We start from the raw sequence: 23,632 nt of genomic DNA, 5'->3' as shown, positions 1-23,632 counted from the left end.
TCGGGTCTATATTATATCATCGAATGCTTAAAAAAGCGAATGCTGATTGATCAACCTAATTTAAGCGAAAGCTTACAATCTCGAACTGTCAGAGCAGCGATTTTTTTCCCAGGGAAAAAAATCGCTGATCCAAAACACATACACACAACACAAGCACACCAAACAAACAGAAATCCACACACATACACCTAAAATCTGATACCTAACCCTACACTAAACTATGCACACACCACTAACTACCCACTTACCTTAACCCAAACCCTAACCCTAAGGTCCATCACTATCGCACACTCACCTCACCCGCTCCTAATCCTAACTCACTTAAATCCACCCTAACCCTCATGTCCACTCAATCGCACACACACCTAACCCTAACTCACCTAAATCACCCTAACACTCACATCCACACAATCGCACACTTACCTGAATCCCACCGGTAACTTTCCACCACAACACTGAAAATACCGAAGCAACAGAAACGGACAACCGAATTATTTCCCTAGGAAAAAATTCGAGTTTCTGCTGCTTCAATATTTTGCAGTTTCGTGAAAATAAGTTCGATCAATCAGCGTTCGCTTTTTTAAGCATTCGAGGATATAATATAGACCCAAAGCATCATATCCAGAGGTTACTCCATACCCTTTTCCATTCATCCCCCACACATTAAAAGCATTTCAGACATTCCACCTAGTCACAGGAAACACGCAACCCTAGAAATACACAAGTTGCTAGAAAAAAAGAGTCATCCAGCCTATCCCCACCAACCAAATAGGATCCGGGACTTACTCAAGGTTCTTTTTAGTTCCAAAGAAAACAGGGGACTGGAGACCCATACTGGATCTCAGCAGACTAAACAAATCTGTAAAAAAGACAAAGTTCCTGATGGTAACACTGCAGTCAATAATTCCCTTTCTGGGAAAAGACAGTGGGATGTGCTCTATAGACCTCCAAGATGCGTACTACCACATAAAATTGGTCAGACCATCCAGGTGTCATCTGCGCTTTCAGCTGGTAGCCAATCACTACCAGTTTCGAGTTCTGTCCTTTGGTCTCACTACAGCCCCCAGAGTGTTCACCAAATGTATGGCAGTAGTTACGGCTCACCTGAGACATTTAGGATTCCAAATGTTTCTGCATCTAGACGACTGGCTCCTAACTGCCACCACCAAGCATCTAATAACAGAAGCAAGAGGCACCACTCTGAAACTGTGTTCCTGTCTAGGAATCACAATAAACTATAAACAATCTGCCTTATTGCTATCTCAGAATATCATTTTTATAGGAGCAGATTTAGACACTACAACAATAATGGTAAAGCTTCCACCAGAGAAAGTGCAAGCCCTTCAAGTACAGGTTCTAGACCTTCTCTTCAAAAGGAAGGCTCAAGCCAGGGCAGCTCTAGAAGTACTAGGCACCTTGGCAGCAGCGATAAATGTAATTCTCTTAGAGTGGCTGCACATGAGAATTCTACAGTGGCTGCTGTTCACTCAGTGGTCCAGACAGGAACTTCCAATATTGTACCTGATTATGTTCACAGAATCTTGCAGGACAGACCTTCGTTGGTGGCTTCACTCCAATCAAGTGACTCTGGGTCGACCTTTTGTTATTCCACAACTGCTTGCCACAGTGACCACGGCTGCTTCCCAGATGGAGGGGGCATTATCAAGGAAAAACAGTCCAAGGAATTTGGCAGGATCACGAGGCCCATTTGCACATCAGTGTCCTAGAGAAGAGAGTGGTGCTTCTTGCATTGTAGGTATTCCAAGACTCTCTTCCACTAGGAATGGTTGTGATCCAAACAAACAATATGTCAGTGGTATGGTATATAAACAAACAAGGAGGAACCAAATCTTACCCCTTTTGTCAAGAGGCCCTGAGAGTATGGCAACCTCCTCCCAATGCTTTCTGGTAGCAACACATATCCTCGGGAAATCCAGCATGATAGCAGACAAACTCAGCAGGGCAATACTGATGCCTCATGAGTGACCCCTGAAACAAGACATAGCGGAAATGATTTTTTTGCAAATAGGGCCAGCCTTAGTGCAATCTTTTTGCCACATCCATAAATGCCAAATGCAGCAGCTACCTTGCCCTAATCCCCCCCGGGGGAATCCCCAAGGGATGCATTTGCACACGATTGACTCGCGGGTCTCCTGTATGCCTTCCCTCCTTTCCCTTTGATACCCAAAGTTCTTCAGAAAGCCAGTGCATTGGGAAGGACCTTAATACTTATAGCCCCTTACTGGCCTCGTCAAATTTTGTTCCCCTTCTTGCAGCCTCATCTTCAGGAAGAGCCTTGGATACTGGACCCAGTGCCGGATCTTCTGACCCATCCATTGGGAATGCTCCATCCATCTCTTCAAACTCTCAAGTTGACAACTTGGCTGCTCCAGTTCCAAACATAGCCAGGCTACCTAACCTTTCACCCTCAGTGCAACATATCCTGATTTCTTCTCATAAAGCTTCTACGAGAAGATTATATCTCAGCAAGTGGAAAAGATTTTCCTCCTGGGCTTTAAAAAATTGTATTGACCCTTTTTCCTGCATCTATATCTTCTATACTGAAATTTCTAGCAAAACTTTTTAATGAGAGAGCAGCTGCAGTTACTATTCAGGTACAAGTGGCAGCAATCTCTAATTTTCATTCTGGAGGAGGGGGACCAAACGTTATGTCCCACAGATTTTGGAAAGCTTTCTTGAGAGGTACTAACCTGTTAAGACCACCCATTAAACCAACTCTACCTCCATGGAACCTAAATGTTGTATTATCTCATATAATTCTTCCCCTCTTTGAACCTGCATGATCCTGTGACTTGAAGTTCTTAACCTGGAAGATGATTTTCTTAGTGGCTGTCACTTCAGCTAGGAGGGTTTCAAATTACAAGCATTATCTATCAAACCTCTGTATATGTTGTTTCACAATGACATAGTTTCATTCCACACAAACCCATCTTTTCTACCAAAAGTATGCTCAGAAGCAAACTTAAATCAGTCTATAGATTTGCCATTTTTTTCCCTAAGTATGGTGATAAGGCACAATACGTTACACCAACTTGATGTACATAGACAATTACATTTCTGTTTACATAGAACAAAGGACTTTAGAAAGACTAATCAATTGTTTGTACCCTTTTCAAACTGCAAGAAAGGAGCTTCAGTAGCATAAAACACTCTATCCAGATGGTTGTCAGATTGTATATCATTTACCTATCAGTCAGTAAATAAACAACTTCCAGATAAAATAAGAGCTCATTCTACCAGGGTTATTCTCACCTCTTCTGCTTTTCATGCAAAATTACCAACTGATACCATTTGCTTGGCAGCAAAGTGGGCAAGGCCTCATACCTTTATCACTCATTACAAAGTGGATTTGGCCTTCAGGGACAAGGCTTCTTTTGGGTCCACTGTTCTGATGACTGTTCTCCCATGAGCCACCCAAGAAAGATGGTGCCAGGGATGTTGCCCCACAAGTACAGAATGAAGGCGAGATAGGACAACTTCACATAAAGAAGTTATGTACTCACCATAATATTCTATGTGAGTTGTCCATCTCGCCTTCATTCTTACGTCCCACCCTCCTATCCCCAGCCTTTTTAGCTCTTGGAGGATTGAGAGGTTACTAATTGGCATATTATATTCTCTGACCCTCTTCTTGGCTTATAAAATAATGGAGAATTGTTATATATGGATATTAGTAAACCACCAAACAAGATCTGGGGACTAGAGCTTCATGGGATAGGGAATATGCCATGAGCTAGTTGGAGACCTCGAGCTTTTCTAAACGGCTGAGTCGGAACTGAGGGTTAGTTCTGAACCCACAAGTAGAGAATAAAGGCGAGATGGACAACTCATATGGAACATTATGTTCAGTACACAAAGTCTTTTTTTATTACCATTTTAATGCAGTCATACATAGATTTTTGGAGCAGAAAATTAAGATACGAACCCTGAATATGCATACAAAAAGAATTCCAAATCAGATTACCTATTCCTGAGATTCAAAGATATTCTTGTTGCCAACACTAATTGGCTGATGTGGGTTGGTCAAATATCATTAAGGTGAAAATCTCTGATTCAGAGACAAGATAAATTTGCACAGATAAACACCTCTTTAGTGACTAATTACCATGTCTCTGAGCAAAGACTCCACTGTCAGACCTGACCATGCTAGTGTCCTTCCTACTAGCCGTTGCATCACGATAGCATTGGCACCCTCCAACTTACATGCAAACACACACACACACAAACACACACACACATCAATGCAGCTACAGTCATGCCTCCACAGACGTTTACACATATGGCTCAGCAATACCCATCTGCAGTCAAGGTACTATCCACAGCCATTCAACAGGGGTCAGTTCTGACTGTATTCACTCTTTCCTTCTCACAAAGAAATTAACTTGCTACAGATATTCTCAGACTCATGTACCACATTAATATGCAGCCAGTCCCATTTCTGATTGACAGCATTTGTCTAATTTGCATTAGCTGCTTCCACAGACCATGGCTGGAAAGCAGTCAGTGAATTGCTCGGGCTTACTGCAATGTGATAACCTTTGGAGTTATGGCTTCTGGATCATGGTAAGACTTTCTGAATGCCAGGGAGTGAGTGTGTGTGTGTGTGTGTGTGTGTGTGTGTGTGTGTGTGTGTGTGTGTGTGTGTGTGTGTGTGTGTGCATTTATGCATGCATGTGTGTGTTTTTTATATATGCTGTGTACAAGCAAATAAATAGATGTGATTATATTTATCCTAACAGTGGACACCAATACAGGATATGATAAAAATGTTTATGAGTTACAGAATCTAGACTGTGATTATCATTAGGCATCTATCACCACTCTATTCAGGTCATCAGCAGTTTCTCTGCATTCTAATCATGTTTCCAGTCACTGTAACTCAGTCACAAAATGAAATTTCATGTACTTCTTACACAAATCAGACATACACGTGTTCCACAAAAGCAACTTCTGTCACATAAATCAAACCCCTTGAAATGTGTCTAGCTCTGTGGAATAGTAGAATAAGGTCCTGAATATGACACAGATGACCCAAGTATGAGTATGGGTTAGGCACTGGAAGTGAACGTCCAGTGCTGGTTTAACCTCCTGGGGGGGGGGGGGGCTGTCCTGATCTGTTGTTCTATTACCAGCAAGTGCAGACTTGCAGGAAGTAAAAAAGCAAAAAAAAAAAAAAAAACTGGGAATGCGAACATGACATTACCAAACTGGTGAGAATAGCCCTCCTTAATGTGTATATGGGAGCATGTACATGTACCTTAATGTGTATGTGGGAGCATGTACATGCACCTTAATGTGTATGTGGGGCATGTACATGCACCTTAATGTGTATGTGGGGCATGTACATGCACCTTAATGTGTATGTGGGGCATGTACATGCACCTTAATGTGTATGTGGGAGCATGTAAATGTACCTTAATGTGTAAGTGGGAGCCTGTACATGCACCTTAATGTAGGGGTTGGGAGGTTGGCATAATGGTTAATGTAGGTAAAGGAGAGCTAATGTACATGCACAGGAATGGTATGTTAGACACTACTGGTGGCATGGGTACCCATGTCTGTCATCCACGGGGAGGGGGAGTTACATCCATTAAGCCCTCGTAGCCTGCATTAGGAAATGCAGTTGAGGGCACAGAGCACCAGTTGGCTGGCTATATGATGATCCCTCTAAGTTGGCTCTTGCCCCTCTGCTGGAGTCTCTCCAGTTGTGGTGGAAGAAATGGGTTTTAAACTGACAGGAAGGGGACCCATAGTCAGCAAACAAATAGGGAAAATTAATTTAGAAAGAGAAAGCCCTAGAAATGAAATTTAGCAAAATTAGACCGGATAATTAAGCAAGCAATAATGTCTGGCAGGGTGAATGTTACAGCAAAATAACTGCCTGTAACACCTACCTTGGAGGGCATAATTGCACTTAGAAAATGGGTTGTTAAATTTTTTTATTTTTGTTTTATAAGTAGGAGATATATATATTTGATTTACATTTGATGTAAAATAGTCTGTCTGGTATTTCAAAGTTGCTGTAGGGTATGTAGTTCTTTGCTGGAGGAAGTTATGCAAGTTAACTTGGTTAGCTATAGACCTAAATAGAAATGAAGTTGTACAGAAATCTATTTCAGTCTTAGCACTGGGAAACTCACTTAGTATTGGTTATTAAGTCAAGTAGAAAATTTAGCAATAGTGTGTTTCACTAAGCTTGCTGTCAGCCAAGTCTTAGCTCTCCTTCACCTACAATGCTCATAAAGAATATTTTTAGTATGTTTTTAAATTCATTATCCTAAAATAAGAACTTTCTCTCAGTCTCTTTTCCAGATGTGTTTACCGTGAAATACAGCTGTATTCATAATAGTGCAAAATATTAAACTCTATTTTTCCTCTTACTAAGATACAACTATGAACACTCAATACTTGCACATTGGAGGACCTAATTAATTATAATTTGCTGATGCTGTGCACTAATTGTGGAGTGTAAATTAAAACCCAAAGAGAAACATCTGACAGAACACAAAGAAAAAGAACAAAAAACTCTGAAGTGCGCTCTGTACAGAGGAAGCACCGGAGCCCAAAATCTTCAATACAGGACATCTATTTAAATAAAAGCAGACACATCAGAGTCAGAATAATACTGATGTTTAAACTGTACTAAACAGGATCAATTGTGAAAAATATTAGAAAAAAAAACATTAGACATCACTACTGATGAGTGGCATCTCCTTGCATACTGTTGTTTTCTATGTAGAATCTTGGACAGAAGACTTAAATGAGAATGACTCTACAGGGACTTCTCAGAATAACAATTCAGAACATTGTGTAAAAAATGTGTAACTAATGGCTCCATACTTATACACTCACTCTTTATGAAAGTAAGAAATCTGGGAAAAGAAAATGGTTTACCATCAAAATGTTGAGCGCACATTCACGAATGAGCATATTATCGACACCTGTAAGCGAAACCCATAATGCCGATGTTGAAAAATGTCGCAAAAAAACTGAACATCGACATTATGCTACATTATGCCAGTGACTCTCTCTCTCTCTCTCTCTATATATATATATATATATATATATATATATATATATATATATATATATATATATATATATATATATATACATATATATATATATATATATATATATATATCTCCCCTGTACATCTGAGGACAGATCTAGATCTATGCACGATTTCTATTCCCTAGCACATTTCCCTGAAGTGTTAGACTGCATACAGATTGAGATCAAAGCACCACCTGGGGAATAAGGAAGGGTTTACATCAACAGAAAGAGCTTCCCTGAACTGCCGCGTCATGTGTAATGCTAGGGGAATCATCCTGAATGTGAGCCCTAGCAACCCCGGCAGTTACCACTACTCCCATATTTGGCATACCTCACAGCTCTACCACAGCTTTTCCAGGGGTAATGTCCCACAAGGCCATTTACTGGAAAATGCAGGGTATGCACTTAAACCATGGCTGATGACACCCATCAGAAATGTGCGCTCGCACGCGTGCACACACACACACACACACACACACACACACACACACACACACACACACACACACACACACACACACACACACACCTACAGAGAAATGTTATAATGAGGCACACGCTCAAACAAGAAATATTGTGTGTGTGTTTGGGTTGCTAAAGTCATGGTTTTGGTGCCTAGATACAATTGGGGGGGGGTTCTGCAGTATTATCCCAGTACTTGTGCCAAAATTATCACAGTCTGTTCTATCCTACACAGTATCATCCTATGAAAACAGCTGCAGCAGGAACACCAAGGACTAGGATCAAATGTTCCACCACCACTGGTGGTCACCACATCCACATAGGTGAGGAGTCAGAGGGGAAATCCCCAGCTGCTGTGGGTGTAGGTAGATGTAGGTGTGCACAGTATACCCTTGCCCTGGCAAAGAAGCAATGTATAGTGCACATGCTGACCACCTAAGGGGTAAAGCTTTCATCCTACGCACATACATACGGTAACATTGATGCCAGGCAATGCTCATGACCTTTACTTGCCCATTTAATGGCTGTGTACTGCTAGTATCAGACAGACTCAGCTCAGAATTAAAAGAGTTGTAACTGCAGGCCTATCAAGGTAAGTGCTGAACCTGTACTAGGAAAAAATATGTAAGAACAAGAATGAATGGCAGATACTAGCATACTTGTTCCTCTTTCAGCTTCTCCCAGTTAGGGGTCACCACAGCAGAACTCCGGTCTGCTAATGATTAGCAGTAGATTTTTACGGTGCCGAGGTGCCAGCTCAACGCCCAACCTTCATTGAAGGCACGCCTATTCTATGCATGTCTTTCGAACACCACTCGACCACGGGGAGGACATGCAGACTCCACACAGAAGGCACTCCAGCTGAGAATCGAATGGGAGAACCTCTTGCTGTGAGGTGACAACACTACCACTGCACCACTGCGTCAGATACTAGCATACTGTTACTTGTAAATGTACTTAAGAAGAATGTGTGTAACTTGTCCATCAAGCATACCTCTCAATCTCTTAGTCGAAGAAATCTGGACAAAGCCTGATATAATGGAGGAACAAAGACCCAAAAAATAGGGACAGATTTTAAATAGTACTCTTATAAAATTAAAAAGTAGCTAGAATGACAGGGTTGTCTTAAAATGCATTTTCCAAAGGATATGAAGTCTGAAACTGAAATGTATGTCATTGTTTAATGATTTCATTCCTCAGATCATCCCAGTGATTTTTTTTCCAGAAAACCACAAATTTTATGAAGAGCAAACCAAACTTTTGAGACAAAAATCTAGCCATTCTGCAAAAATCTGGCCAGTTGAGAGGTATGCCAGCAATGCGATCAGAATGTGACATGACTGACTTTTATAATATATAGTTATGCAGTTTATCAACTAACAAGCCTCTTGCATCTGAAATACCCAGTATAGAAAAATCAGTCCAAATACTACTTATCCCTACATTCTCACAGACTTCTGCTGTATCAGTGATTTCAAAGCAGGAATCACAACACTAAAATGCTGTAACAAATCAGAAAAAACAACAAATAACATCACCAATACATATCCTAAGCACTCAGTTTGTTATCCACCTTGTGCATCAGACAATATACACATGTAACCCTGAATCAAAAAGATAAAAACTGGGTGATGGCACTGTTATCATCATTTGCACAAGGTGAGGGTGGGGGGATGGCACAGTTATCATCATTTGTACATGGCTGGGGGAATGGCACAGTTATCATCATTTGCATAGAGTGGTGGTTTGGGGATGGCACAGTTATCATCATTTGTACAGTGTGGGGTGGGAGGCGGCACAGTTATCATTTGCACAGGGTGGGGGTTGGGGATGGCACAGTTATCATTTGTACAAGGTGGGGGTGGTGGATGGCACAGCTATTATCATTTGCAGAGGGTGAGGGTGGGGGGATGGCACAGTTATCATCATTTACACAGGGTGGGGGTATGGCACAGTTATCATTTACAGAGGGTGGGGGTGGGAGATGCAGGAGACCAAGGCTGATACCAAAGTAGTGAGTGTGTGCAAGTAAGAAACACGGGCAGGCAGAAATGCAGATAATATCAAAGGGCCACTAAGACAGGATGACCTGCAGCACTCATTAATGCTTCATGTAGCTGACATATGTGCATGACTGTATGGGCACTCTGTGTGAAAGTCTGCATGAACACAGCCAAGGTCTGTGCTAGCTCTATGTCATGGCATGTTTGACAGTTGTGAACTGTGCATTGTAGCAGTATCAGTTAATTACTATCACCCCTGACAATGAGAACTGGCTCTGCCAGGAGTTGCACTGGCATGTCCATGGCCATGGTTGGATGTGGTGGTGCTACCTGAAAGTGAGTGATGTCAGCTGGATGAGCTCTTCTCACAACCCCGCAGTCTACCACATCTAGGTGTAGACACCTTAGCCACTGATAAAGCAGTGGAAGTAGTGCCACTATGGCAGTGGGATCAGGCACAGCCACCTTGGTTAACACCAGATGATGTTACGGCCCTGTAGCCACATGGATGCTGCCCCACTCCCAGCAGACATTCCATCACAGACATTCATGTCACTCCATCTCAGTGGTATTCATCTGATCCACTGAATTGGCCACAAGGTGGAGGCAGTCACACATGTCAACTTGTGCCACATCTTGATCCATAAGCATGTCCTTGGAGGCCCCAGTGGAACATGGCTGAGCCTGCATGATGGCCCTAAATATATGTCGAGTGGCATGTAATGACACACCAGCATGAGGTGAAGAGCAGACAATAGGCCTCCTTTGATCACCTTTACCAATCCTCCTTTGTGGCACCTCGCCAGCATTTTGGCTATGGCCAGAGTCAGTAATCCCTGAAACTGCAGTAATCACACTACCTGATCAACTGTGTCACTCTCAACTTGTCCACTATCTGTGGGCTCAGTGGGATGAGTATTTGTAGGCCTACTGACTGTGTAAGAAGGAAATCCATGGGATGGGTGATTCACAACCTCAGTGTCAGATTCAACCTCCACACCCCCAACTGTGCCTTCATTTGACCACCATCATCATCAGAGCCTATCGATACTCAGATATCAGGTGGTAGGATTCCTACACCTCCCCTCTCAGGATTACCTATAATGATAAGCAACAACCACAGGAATGACATTACTACTTCCTTAAAGATTAACACAAAATATCTGAACAAAAAGTGACTCTGGTTGCACAACTGCAGATGCTACAGCAATACAGACACACATTACACCCTTCTCACACATACAGATAATATATAAACACACACATATATATATATATATATATATATATATATATATATATATATATATATTTATTTATTTATATGAATGATGCTTAGTAAAAACAAATACAAAAATTTAGTTACCATGTGCAGATGTCTCAACACTTTGCAGGAAGGATATGCCTGGAAGAAATAAATCAATGAAAGGATGGAAATTTAGCATCACAACGATAATAATACATGGACAATGAATAATTTACAGCTCTAACTGAAACCTGTCTGAGCCGTCCACCCACACCCATGTCTGTTGAACAACTCTCTTGTATAACTATGACTTATCAATAGGTACAGACAGAAAAAACATATATCACAAGCAGTAGCAACAAAATGATCTTTTAGTTTACAAGTCAATATAATGTTGCCATATGGAAGCCTACCTGGAATCTGCTCCTGGGACACACTTGTCTTCCCAGCCACATCAGTACCGAATTCAAGCACATGGTGAGGAGGCTCCCTTGAGCTGTTGGGATCTCTGACTGAGAATAGGAACTCATCATTTTCTGTCAGTGGTGGCTTGGTAGCAGGACCACCCCTCCTGTAGCCAGCTGTTCTCATTAACTGCAGCCACCCTCATCCTTGACGATGAAATCATGTCAGTGGCCTGATGATGCACATGATCATAATTGTAGCTGCAACCACCAGTGGCATTTACATCTGCAACTAACTGGTTCCAAATCTCCTTTCTGGCAGTCAAATCACCCAGCTTCTCACAAGGAGGAAGGCTCCATGATGCCTTAGAACCTGTATTATGACCTCATTCTCAGCGTCACTGAAATGGGGTTTTCATAGCTTTGTAGGCTTGGGTGCCATAATCCTATGTGATATATAACAGAGTAGGACAAAACATATTAATATTACATAAGTAATGTACTTGTTCACAAAAATAGTCTGTGTACCCTTTGTCAACATAAGCACTTGAAACATACTTCTCATTAAGGACAACAGAATGGTTGGTGGCTACCACACCCCCTCCCCTCCCCCATAAACAAAGGTTTGTACAAATCAAAGAATACCACATAAGTAATGTACATTTTTTTCCACAAAATTATCAGGCTGTCTACGCATTTTCAGCAGAAAAAACACTTGAAACACATTTTACATTTACAACAAAAGAATGGTAGGTTGCACCCCCACACACTCCAACATAAATGTAAGGGTCTGTAGAAGCACCCATTCTATCAAAATTCAGATAATGAGGACTGAAAAGTTATGTCACTGATTACTGGATGACAATTATCACGGTTAAATAGTAAAGAATGCAAGTTACAACTGTCAGTCTATTGACACTATGTCCACCACTCCTGTGGAAGTTTCTGGAAGCCATCTGAGAAGTATAACAGTAGTGTCAGATACATGTACATTATCTTTCTCTCCATAGGTTCATAGGTATATACTAGGCTATCTGCCCTAGGGCATTTATAAGCCTAGCCAGAGTGTGTTTGGCTTTTGCCACCCATTTTAAATGAATTTTGCTATGCCCTTTTTCGAGGTTAGTATACTGTGCCTCTGTCTAACAGTGACACAAAAGTGATACCCGGGGTAAACCTACGATCTCCCATCCACTCATCAAGATTCCTCTTGAAGAGAGTCAATGAGGGGCTCTGCCTAACCTGGACTGGGATTTTATTCCAGAGTGAAGGGAGCCTCTGGGTTATGAATCTGTCCCTCCAGCATGTCCTATTTATTTCAGTGCTGAGGTTCAAGTCTCTCGAGCGTAGCTTGATGGGATTTGGATTTTCTGAGGTGCAGCATGTCCATTAATTCCGGGTTGGACATGGCTTTATACGTCAGGCACAGATCGCCTCTGAGCAGGTGGTATGCCACTGAGTAGAGCTGGAGTTTCTTTAACCGGGCGGCATATGGCATCTGTTTGAGCCCTTTGATCCTCTTGGTAAGGTACTTTTGGGGTCTTTCCAGTTGCTGCAGGTGTCTGGTAAGGTACATCCCAAAAGGAGCATTGTACTCAGTTATGGGCCTGATGAGGGATGAGAAAAGAGGCACGATGACCTCGCCTGATCTAGATGTGAATCCCTTCATGATTAGGTAGGCTACATCAAATGTTTTTCTAACCACTTTGGCCACGTGGTTTTCAAATGAGAGATTGCTATCAACTTGGGTCCCCAGGTCCCTAATTACTTCTTCCGTACTTAATGGATTACCACATATGTGGTAATTTGTGGGCACTTTGTTTTTGCCAAAGGGGATGACTATACACTTTTTGGCGTTTAGCTTGAGGCCATGGCTCTGGCACCAGTTGTCTGTTTCTATGAGGCCCTTTTGTAGGATGCTTGTGTCGGTTGGAGAGTTGATTATGGTGCCTAGTTTGCAGTCATCTGCGAACTTGGTCAGCCACAGTCCTTCCGTGTTGGCCTGTACCTCCGAGAAATATATACCGAACAAGAGAGGTCCCAGGACTGAGCCTTGTGGGATGCCACTTGTAACTGGTTTGGAGTCTGACATGGCTCCAGCAATTCTAACCATGTGGGTTCTGTCCTTGAGCCAGTTTGCAACCCATCTAGTGACATAGGGGTTTATATTTAAGCTGGTGTGCTTATCTATAATGCCCAAGTGGGGTATTGTATCGAAGGCTTTTGCGAGGTCCAGGTAGGCTGTGTGGACCACCTTCCCCACATCAATGGCCTTGTTGACTGTTTCAAAGAAATTGACCAGGTTTAAGAGGCAGGATCTGCCCTTAAAAAAGCTGAACTGGGTAGGATCCAGTGTCTGTAGGTCCCCGATATCTTTATTTATGAGGTCCATGATGATCCTTTCCATAGCTTTGCAGACCAAGCTAGTCAGGCTTATGGGGCGATAGTTTCCAGGATCCATTGAGGCACCACCTTTGTGGAGAGGGACCACTGTTGCTGTATGCCACTCTTTGGGTACATATCCTGTAGTAAGGCTGAGACTGAACAATAGTTTTATGTTTGGGTTTAGCTCTTCTTGGAGTTCATGTAGGATGCAGCCCGGGACACCGTCTGGTCTCATTGATGCTGTGTTTTTGGCTTTGGAGAGGGCAGCTCTTACCTGAGCATCTGAGATGTTAGGGGGGCAGCACTCTGCTGGGATAGATATTTGCCCTTTTGGTGGTGGGGGGGGGGAGTTTGCGCTGAACCTGTCAGCTAGGATGTTGGCAATGTCTGTGGGTTCGGTGTATTTTTTGTCATTTTGGATGAATTCTGAGCATATCTGGGAATTCCCACCCAGGTTCCTAACAGAACTAAAGAAAGCCTTGTGATTATCCTTAGCATCTTGTGCAATTTTTCTCTTGAAGCTGGCCTTAGATGATTTTATGAGCACCCGTAGTTTTTTGCTAATACTGATCAGAGATGCCTTCCCTATTTGGGATTTTGCTCTATCATGTAGTAGCTTCCTCCTTCTATTGTATAGTTTGTTTATGGCTGGGGTCCACCAGACAAGACGCCTGCCTTTGGAGGATTGGGTCTTGGTTTTATTTGGGATTGCATGATCCATGCCTTCTTGAAGGTGTTCATAGAATGCGTTTATAAAGGATTCTGCGGTCTGGGCCGTATTTTCCACAGGCCCAGGGGCTTTGAAGGATTCCACCTCAGTTTTGAGGAGTGTGAAATTTGCTTTATAGAAGTTTTTCACTGTGGGTTTTCTGGGCAGGGGTTGGGGTCGGGATGTGAATATCCAGTGAGATTAGTTTATGGTATGATCTTACCAGTGAGGGATATACTTCTGGTCTGGAGCATAGAGCCCCCATGTTGGTGATGATCAGGTCCAGTATGTTTTCCCCTCTTGTGGGAGTGGTAACAAGTTGTTCCATAGCATTTGAATTTATAAATTCTAGGAAACTTTGGGCTAGGGTGTTGGAGCTAGAGTAATGCTCCCAGTCTATGTTTGGGTAGTTGAAGTCACCCAATATAACGGTGTTTGGAGAGACCTTCATATTTTCCAGTGTTCTCAGGAAGGCTGAGTGGGGTTCATGGGTTTGGGAGGGTGGTCTGTAGCAGGCTATAAACTGGAAGGCAGTTTTACCCACTGTTAGTTGCACATGGATAGTCTCTGATGCTTCGGGCTGTGCCACCAACCTGAAGGTGTGGGTATCTTTGATGAATATTGATACTCCCCCTCCTTTTGTGGTTCGGTCCAAGTTTTGGGGCCGAAAAGCATGATATGAGGTATAACCTGGTAGTGCTGGGGTGCTCTCTGGAGCCATGAACCAGGTTTCTGTTACTGCACAGATATCGATGTTCTCCATGCTAAGGAGAGTTTCGAGTGCATGCATCTTGAGGTTTAGACTTCTGGCATTGAGTAGCATTACTCTTAGTTTCTTATCCCTTGTGATACCTATGGAGGTGGGTTTGTCTTTGGAGCCTTACCTAAAAAAGGCACTATGGGGGTGGCAAGAGCCTTTGCCAATATCCGAAAGCCCAGGGGTGACAGGTGCAAGCCGTCCCTAATAAAGCATTGTGGCTTGTCGAGCATGTCATCCCAGGCTGACAGGCATTGGATCCCCTTTGAATGACACCAATACTTAAGCCAGTTGTTGAAATTGATCACCTTGTCTTCATATTGTGGCATCATTATTGGTGAGGGTAAGATGCTACTCAAGGTCAGGGTCATACCGGCCTGGGCTACATGCTCAGAGAGCTCCTCTATGTCTCTTTTCATGTAGTCCAGGGAGGTACGTCTCAGGTAATTCACACCAGCATGGACAATGACTGAGTCATATTTGTACTTGCCTTGGAGTGACCTGAGTGCTTGTGTTATGTGGCGGATCCTAGTGCCCGACAGGCAGCTCACCGTGACCTTCTCCTTGTTCAGCCTGGTGAGCGGGACGTCAGTGTGCCCGACGATAGAGTCACCTATTACAAGTGTATCAGGTGTGTTGTTTATCCTTAAGGGCTGTGTCTGTTTGGCACACTGGCTTTGTGAGCTATGTGTTGCACATGTTTTGTTTCGGGGTAGCGGTTGCTTGGGTGTCTGCTTTGGAGGTCTCTGCTGCTTAGGCAGATTTTTATTTAGAGCCTCCGAGTATGTTTTTGTGTGTTTATGTGTTTGGTTTGCTGCCATGGTAGGTCTATTTGAGACTGGAATTGTAGTGAGTGTGGTTTCCTTCTCTTCCTGACTGGTTACGCCAATACTGAGTTGAGAGAACTTATCCTCCAGTTTGGCTATATGGTTGCATCTCTCACATGTGTTGGAATTTGTTGGGAGGAGGAGAGGGTTGTCTGTGTACATGAGGCAGTTGTAACATTGCCTCAAGATTCCCAGATTCACCAGCTGAACCGGAGAGGAGATTGACAACTGACCTTTGGACATGCTAGAATAGTATTGGGAATTCCTTTATAATTAAAAAAAGGGCCAGTGGGGAACAAGGTACTCAAGGGGAGTTTGTGAAGGTGTAGTGCTTTTAATTTTTTAGTGCTGACTTATATAATTGCTTTAGTGAGCAAGTGCCAGGCTTTAGAGTAGGAATTTGGTGTTTATTATGAGAACTAGAAAACGTGAAGAGCAGATTTTGTGGAGCCGAGAATGGTTTAAACCCAATTAAGCAGACCTGCCCGATGCTGTGCTATGCGCAAAATCGCGCCAAGCCGTGCCAAAGCGGGTTTTATACAGGGGGACTTGAAAGAGCTAGAAATTGGCCCAAAACGGCCAATAGACTACCAGATTCTTGTGCTGGGAACACTCCTCCAGGGATAGATAGGCTGCTCTAAGTTCCCCACTGCCACTGGTGAACAAAGAAGCCTCCCTTTATCCAAGTAAGGAAATGGGCAACACAGGAACTTTCCAAAAGTCCAGAATACAGCAAAGTCTGTATTTGGACTACTCTATGTCAGGAAAGATGGGAAACAAGGTTAATTTTTTTGTTTTTTTCTCTTTTGCAACAAACAGCAGGAAAATGCAATAAATATGTAGCACAGGCTAGCGCACTTGAGTGTGTAGCCTCAACAGGTGAATACAACAAACAGGACAAACTTTAAAAGTGCAGGTGCAAAAACAACTTTAAACAGTTTAAAACAGTTCAAGAAGCAGAAATACTTGCAGTTCAGCTAGATCAGACAGTCGCCCAGGTAGTAGCAGGAAAAAAACACTTTAATTAGGTTAGCATTCACTCTTTTAGCTTCTCTGCTGCTAGCACCACTCTGCAGGACCACGAGGAGCTAGGCTGAGTAGTAACAAGCGCAAAAAATGCTCCAAAGTGGGTTTTATACAGTGGGACGTCAAAGAGCTAGAAATTGGCCCAAAACAGCCAATAGACTACCAGATTCTTGTGCTGGGAACATTCCTCCAGGGATAGATAGGCTGCTCTAAGCTCCCCACTGCCACTGGTGAACAAAAAAGCCCCCCTTTATCCAAGAAAGGAAATGGGCAACTCAGGAACTTTCCAAAAGTCCAGAATACAGCAAAGTCTGTATTTGGACTACTCTAGGTCAGAAAAGACGGGAAACAAGGATAATTTTTTTGTTTTTTTCTTTTTTTGCAACAAACAGCAGGAAAATGCAATAAATATGTAACACAGGCTAGTGCACTTGAGTGTGTAGCCTCAACAGGTATATGCAACAAACAGGACAAACTTTAAAATTGCAGGTGCAAAAACAACTTTAAACAGTTTAAAACAGTTCAGGAAGCAGAAATAATTGCAGTTTAGCTAGATCAGACAGTCACCCAGGTAGTAGCAGGAAAAAAAACACTTTTATCAGGTTAGCAGTTGCTCTTTTAGCCTCTCTGCTGCTAGCACCACTCTGCAGGACCACAAGGAGCTTGGCTGAGTAGTAACAAGTGCAAAAACCGCGCCAAAGCGGGTTTTATACAGGGGGACTTAAAAGAGCTAGAAATTGGCCCAAAACGGTCAATAGACTACCAGAGTTTTGTGCTGGGAACACTCCTCCAGGGATAGATAGGCTGCTCTAAGCTCCCCACTGCCACTGGTGAACAAAGAAGCCTCCCTTTATCCAAGAAAGGAAATGGGCAACACAGGAACGTTCCAAATGTCCAGAATACAGCAAAGTCTGTATTTGGACTACTCTACGTCAGGAAAGACAGGAAACAAGGATAATTTTTTTGTTTTTTTTCTTTTTTGCAACAAACAGCAGGAAAATGCAATAAATATGTAACACAGGCTAGCGCACTTGAGTGTGTAGCCTCAACAGGTAAATGCAACAAACAGGACAAACTTTAAATTACAAGCACCAAAGCATGCTAAAGCTGGCTTTAAAGCAGGGGATTAGAAAGAGATAGGAAAAGGCCCAAAATGGCCAATAAGCTACAAGTCACTGGGCTGGAACCACTCCTCAAGGGACAGATAGGCTGCTCAGAGCTCCCCACTCTCACTGGTGAACAAAGAAGCTTCCTCCTATCCAAATAAGGATATGGGCAACACAGGAACTATGATACAGCCCAGAGATCAGCAATACCTGAAGACCGGACTATTCTAGTTCAGTAAACGCGGGAAACAAGGATATTTTTTTTCTTTCTTTTTTTTTTTTTTTTTACAAAATAGCAGAAATTAGGTACAGAAACACAGTAAATGCTTTAATTCGGCTAGCGCACTTGAGTATGTAGCCTACCAGTTAAACTAAGCAAAAACAAACTTTAAAAGTGCAAAAAACTCAGAAATACAGGCAGGAATGCAATAAAACAACTTTGCAGAGCTTATTTAGTTAAAGAAACAGAGAAGTCTATATATACAGAAAAGCAGCTAAAACACACAAACACTTCAGATGCAGCCCATGAGAAATTGCAAAAGGAAATGGTAACAATATAGTTGTGCTGAAACCTGTCTATCTCACTAATGTAAATGCCTGCCAAAACTGCCTATGCCAATAATAACATATTAGAAGTACATACAAATCAACCTTCATTTTCTACTGGTATATAAATACATTTCTAAAAGGTTACAAAATCTAAAATGTCCTTAAATAGTAGAAAATACCTTAGCAAAATAAGTGCTTATCTGCAAAGAAATAATCTTTAAAGAAATACCAATCTTCTGTTTTGTTTGAATACACAAGTCCCATCACATTCAAGTTCCCTAGCTACACAGTTACCTTTTTATAGTGTAGAGTCAGCCCTCTGAGCATTTTGAAGATGAACATGAGGTGTGAACTCACTACAATTATTGCTGAATATCAAACTTTTGACTAATGGTTTGCAACTGTAAATGATTAGTTTGACTGAAGGGAAACACAACAGCAATTCAGACAACCATTCCTGCAGCGGATGTGTCAATTAGGATACACTTGCAAAGTGTAGAATTAACTTAAGTGAGTTTTCAAATAAAGCACAACACCACATGTTTAACTTTTTGAATATAATAGCACAAGTCTCTTGCCTTTGATGAAAACTGTTCTTCACTGTTATGTATTTTTATCACTCTTTGAAAGCAAAATGATAGCAAATGCACTACAGACTGCATGGCTGACATTAAAACAGAGATAAGAAAAGAATGACCAGAATACAAAGAGAACACAGGGCTGCATTTCTGCAAACATATTCACAAATACTTGTGTGATCATTCACTGCACTAAATATGTTAGCCACACATACAACCAAATGAGACTGTCTGACTGTATAGGTTCAGAGGTGTTTACTAGGCTAACAACCACGAGGGCCTTTTTAGACTAATCATGCATCCTTCGACAAATGTAAGTAGGGGCATAGAAGAAGAAACATTTACAAGCAAGGGCCTGGGAGATAAACTATTTACAGGCTGCCTATGTCCATTAGAGCCGTAGGTGCCACACCAGGGATGAATTTCCTGTTTCCCATCCAATTGTCCAAGCTGCACTTGAGTTGGATTAGGGAGGAACTCTGCTTCACATGGATGGGGAGCCTGTTTCAGTGAAGGGGTAGTCTCTAGGATACATACCTGTCTCTTCAGCAGGTCCTATTTATATTACATGCAATGTTTAAGTCTTTAGAATGTGTAATTCTTGTGCTGTTTGTTTTGTGGATATGCAGGATGTCCATCAGAATGGGGTCTGACAATGCCTTTATGCCAGGCATAGACTTCCCTTCAAGAGCCTGTAGGAGACAGAATACGGTGATAGGGCCTTGAGGTGGTCTGCATAGGACATGTTACTTATGCCCTGTATTTTTTTAGCGAGGAACATCTATGGCCATTCCAGTTGTTGGATATGCCAGGCTAGGTACATACCAAAGTGAGCATAGGTCTGATGAATGCTGGATACAGTGGAGTAATGACTTCCTTGGACCAAGATGCCATACCTTTGTTTAGAAGTTGCACAACACAGAATGATTTCCTCACTACTGTATGAACTGCTAATACTGGATATGAAATGTGAATTGTTTGCAGGCACATGATTTGAATCGTGCGTCAAAGCTGTGTCTGCAGCAAAGAGAGATAACCACTAGAAGTGTGTTGTGTAAGTGCAGTAGCCTGATGGTTCAGATCCAGAGTATTTTGATTATTTAACCTTTGTTTCATTTTTATCTTTTCTGTTTTTTTTTTTTTTTTGGCTTTACCATTCACATAGCTTGGGGTTAGTGCAAACATGGTTGACTGCCTATAAACTGAAAATTTTATGCCAGTTGCCTTATGAAGCTCAAACATGCTTAGCAGCATTTTGTAGCAGTGAGGAACATGGATGGTGATGAATGCATGCATTTCACCTGTTACCCTACTGTCTCTGTGGCACAAGACGTAAATATATTGAGCTAAGAAGGACAGAACATAGGTTAAGTGGGGTCAGAGTCCCACAGGAGTTATTTTACTGAGGAAGGGTCACAATGAGTATTTACACAAGGGATACATGCTATCTATTGCCTTTTCCATTTGCATGTTGTCTAATTTTGCACAAGCATGGATCACTACTTAAGGAAAAAAATGAAATAATTTATTCGCCTTCCTTCATGCAAACAAACTCAGCAATGAGGCATGGTCTTCAGCAGTTTGGACAGTACTGGATGTGGAAAATACACCTGCTGCTAAGCTTTCCCTGTGGCCAAGGGAGCCCGCTGGATTTTTTGCAGGGGGGTGCAAACCCAGAGCCCCACCCACATAGCTCTCCCCGCCCCCTGCCAACACAGCCCCACCCAAGTCCACCCACCCCAAGCCCTGCCCACACATCAATTCCAGTGTCCCATTACTTGGCTATTTCTCCCCATTTGCTGTAGACACTGTTCAAATCTGTGTGCATACTGTTTTATGCTTTAGTTCTACAATGATTACAGGCAGTTGGATTTAATTTACAACTTTTATTTCAAACATTATAGCCCAAACACAGACATTTGCTAAACCTAAACAAAGCAATAGTCTTACAATGAAAACAGACTTGGCATTAAAGCTTCTCTACTTTTGAAACTCACATTCAATGAAACAGCATTGAAACCCACATTCAAAGAAAATGCATCTGGCCAGTGGCAGGTTATTTACCTTTGAACTGTTTTCAAGCAATAGGCTCCTTGCACACTGTTAGGGCCATGCAAAAGTTATTTGATTTACCTGATTGTCTTAATTATAATATATAATTGAATTATATCCCTTGTATTATACAGCAACACTTGTTTGAGTGTCTCTGCCGAAGTAAAAGTAATCTGAATAATTCCACATTAAAGATATCTGAAACTAATGAAGATGTTGTTGCTAGAAAACAACTGTTTATTTCAGTGTTTCGTCTACAAATTCAGCGCCTGCTGCTGTCAACGAATAAATTGCCTATGTTAAATTAAAAAAATGGTAAGCTGGTATATTGCAATAGAAAATGGATAGCAAGCTGAAAAACAGGTTCATAGTTATTAGGCATCTCATCCAAAGGAGGACATCCTCAGGACTGCAGCATACAAATGTACATGCTGTAGGAATAGAACCTCAAGCCTCTACATTAAGATGCAAGTATTCTACTTGTGGTGCTACTAACATAGCTTTAAAACTTTATACCACAATAGTGATACCATTTGCTAAACAAAACAGTTGCACGTTGTAAATAGACTTGGCATGAGCAGCAGTAAACTTCACTTCCTTAAAACTCACAGTTCCTTGAAAATGCACTTGAAAATAAATTCCACCTGCTAACTCTAACTTGGGCATTTCACTTTCTCTCTCTCACAAACATACCACAACACCCCTCAAGGCCTCAACCTTAGTGCAAGAAATCTGGACAAAGCCTAAAATAAATAGGGACAGATTATAAATATGGCTCTCATAAACTTAGAAAATTACAAGAGTAACAGGATTTGTGTTAGTATGCATTTTTCTAAATGATATGACGTCTAAAACTGAAATGTCTCATTATTTAGCAACTTCAATCCTTTTAGGAGGAATATGGGGCAAAATCTGGACATTCTGCAAAAACCTGGACAGCTGAGGGGTATGCTACCTCCCTCATACATACACACACACACACACACACACACACACACACACACACACACACACACACACACACCAACTTCTTAGTGCAAGAAATACATAAACAGATTTTTTTCAAAGTTACAACAACTGTAAACTCTGTGTGACCATGGTGTTGGTTTTTGACAGAAAGGTATAAAGGAACTCATGGCTATGTATATAGTTGAATCTCTCTGTACTGAACTACTCCCTACCATGATGCTGCTTTAATAAATAGTGTTTGCATTCAGAAACTTTTACAGTTTTTATACTGAATTTTATAGCTACATGAATTAGAAAATAACCAGTTTCCTTTTCAGAGGCTAAGCTAAAAAGTCCACTCTTTACAAGCACTGCTTCCCTGGAAAACATCTATATATGCATCATCACAGAGACCTAGTTCAAGATCGATGACAGCACTCCTTTAATGCAGGATTTCAATACCTGCCACAAGTTCAGGCCTACCACCTTAGATGAAAGGGTGATGGTATCTACATATTCTTAAAGAACAATTCATCTCCAGACTTGCTAGGTGAGATAATGACGTGGAATTCCTCTACATCCAACTTAGCATTAACAAAACTCCTTACTGTGTCATACCTAACTATAGGTCCCTCTATGTACCCCATCAGTCCATATCTCCTACCTAACTAATATGGTGTCCCTATGCATTAAGCCAACACCATTATTCTAGGAGACTTCAATCAAGTTTTCTTCAAAAATTGCCATTTTGAGGAGGGATTATTAGGGAGAGCAACATTTTGAGCCAAAATTGGGGACAATGGAGAGGTTTGGATATTCCTAATTCTACAAAGCGATTTGCACATACCTCTCAACCTCTTAATGCAGGAAATCTGGACAAGGACAAATATTGGGGGAACACACAAACACTACTAAAAATTGCTCTTTTATAAACTTAAGACAAGTGATAGAATAGCAGATCTTGCATTAGCATACATTTTCTGAAGGTTATGACATCTGAAACTCAATGTCTGTCATTTAGTGACTTCATTCCTAAATTATTTGCTAGAAAATCACAAATTGTATGAGGAACAAACCAAAAATAAGAAGCAAATATCTATTCATTCTACAAAAATATGGACAACTGAGAGGTATAGTTCAACCGGGCTGTCTGAGTTTGCTACCCCCCCCTCACAAAATCATGGTCGAATGGAGCCTCCCCCCCTGCAGCCATTCCAATGTCCCATTCCTTGGTTATTTTGCACCATTTACCATAAACACTGTAATGTGCATGCTGCTTTACTTCTGCGATGATTTAGATTTCATTTGAAAGTTTTATTTTGCATTTTACAGCACAAACCCTAATAGATATCTGTTAAGCAAAGCAATGCAGTCTCACAATGAAAATAGACTTAGCATTAAAACTTATCTGCCCTTAAAACTCACATGCATTGAAACAGCATTGAAACCCACATTCAAAGAAAATACATTTTGCCAGTGGCAGATAAAGATTAACTTTGGGCT

This window comes from Protopterus annectens, chromosome 11.part0 (assembly GCF_019279795.1).
Source record: "Protopterus annectens isolate FY-2018-M chromosome 11.part0, PAN1.0, whole genome shotgun sequence".
NCBI classification, from domain to species: domain Eukaryota; kingdom Metazoa; phylum Chordata; order Ceratodontiformes; family Protopteridae; genus Protopterus; species Protopterus annectens.
This window is presented reverse-complemented; position numbering follows the sequence as displayed.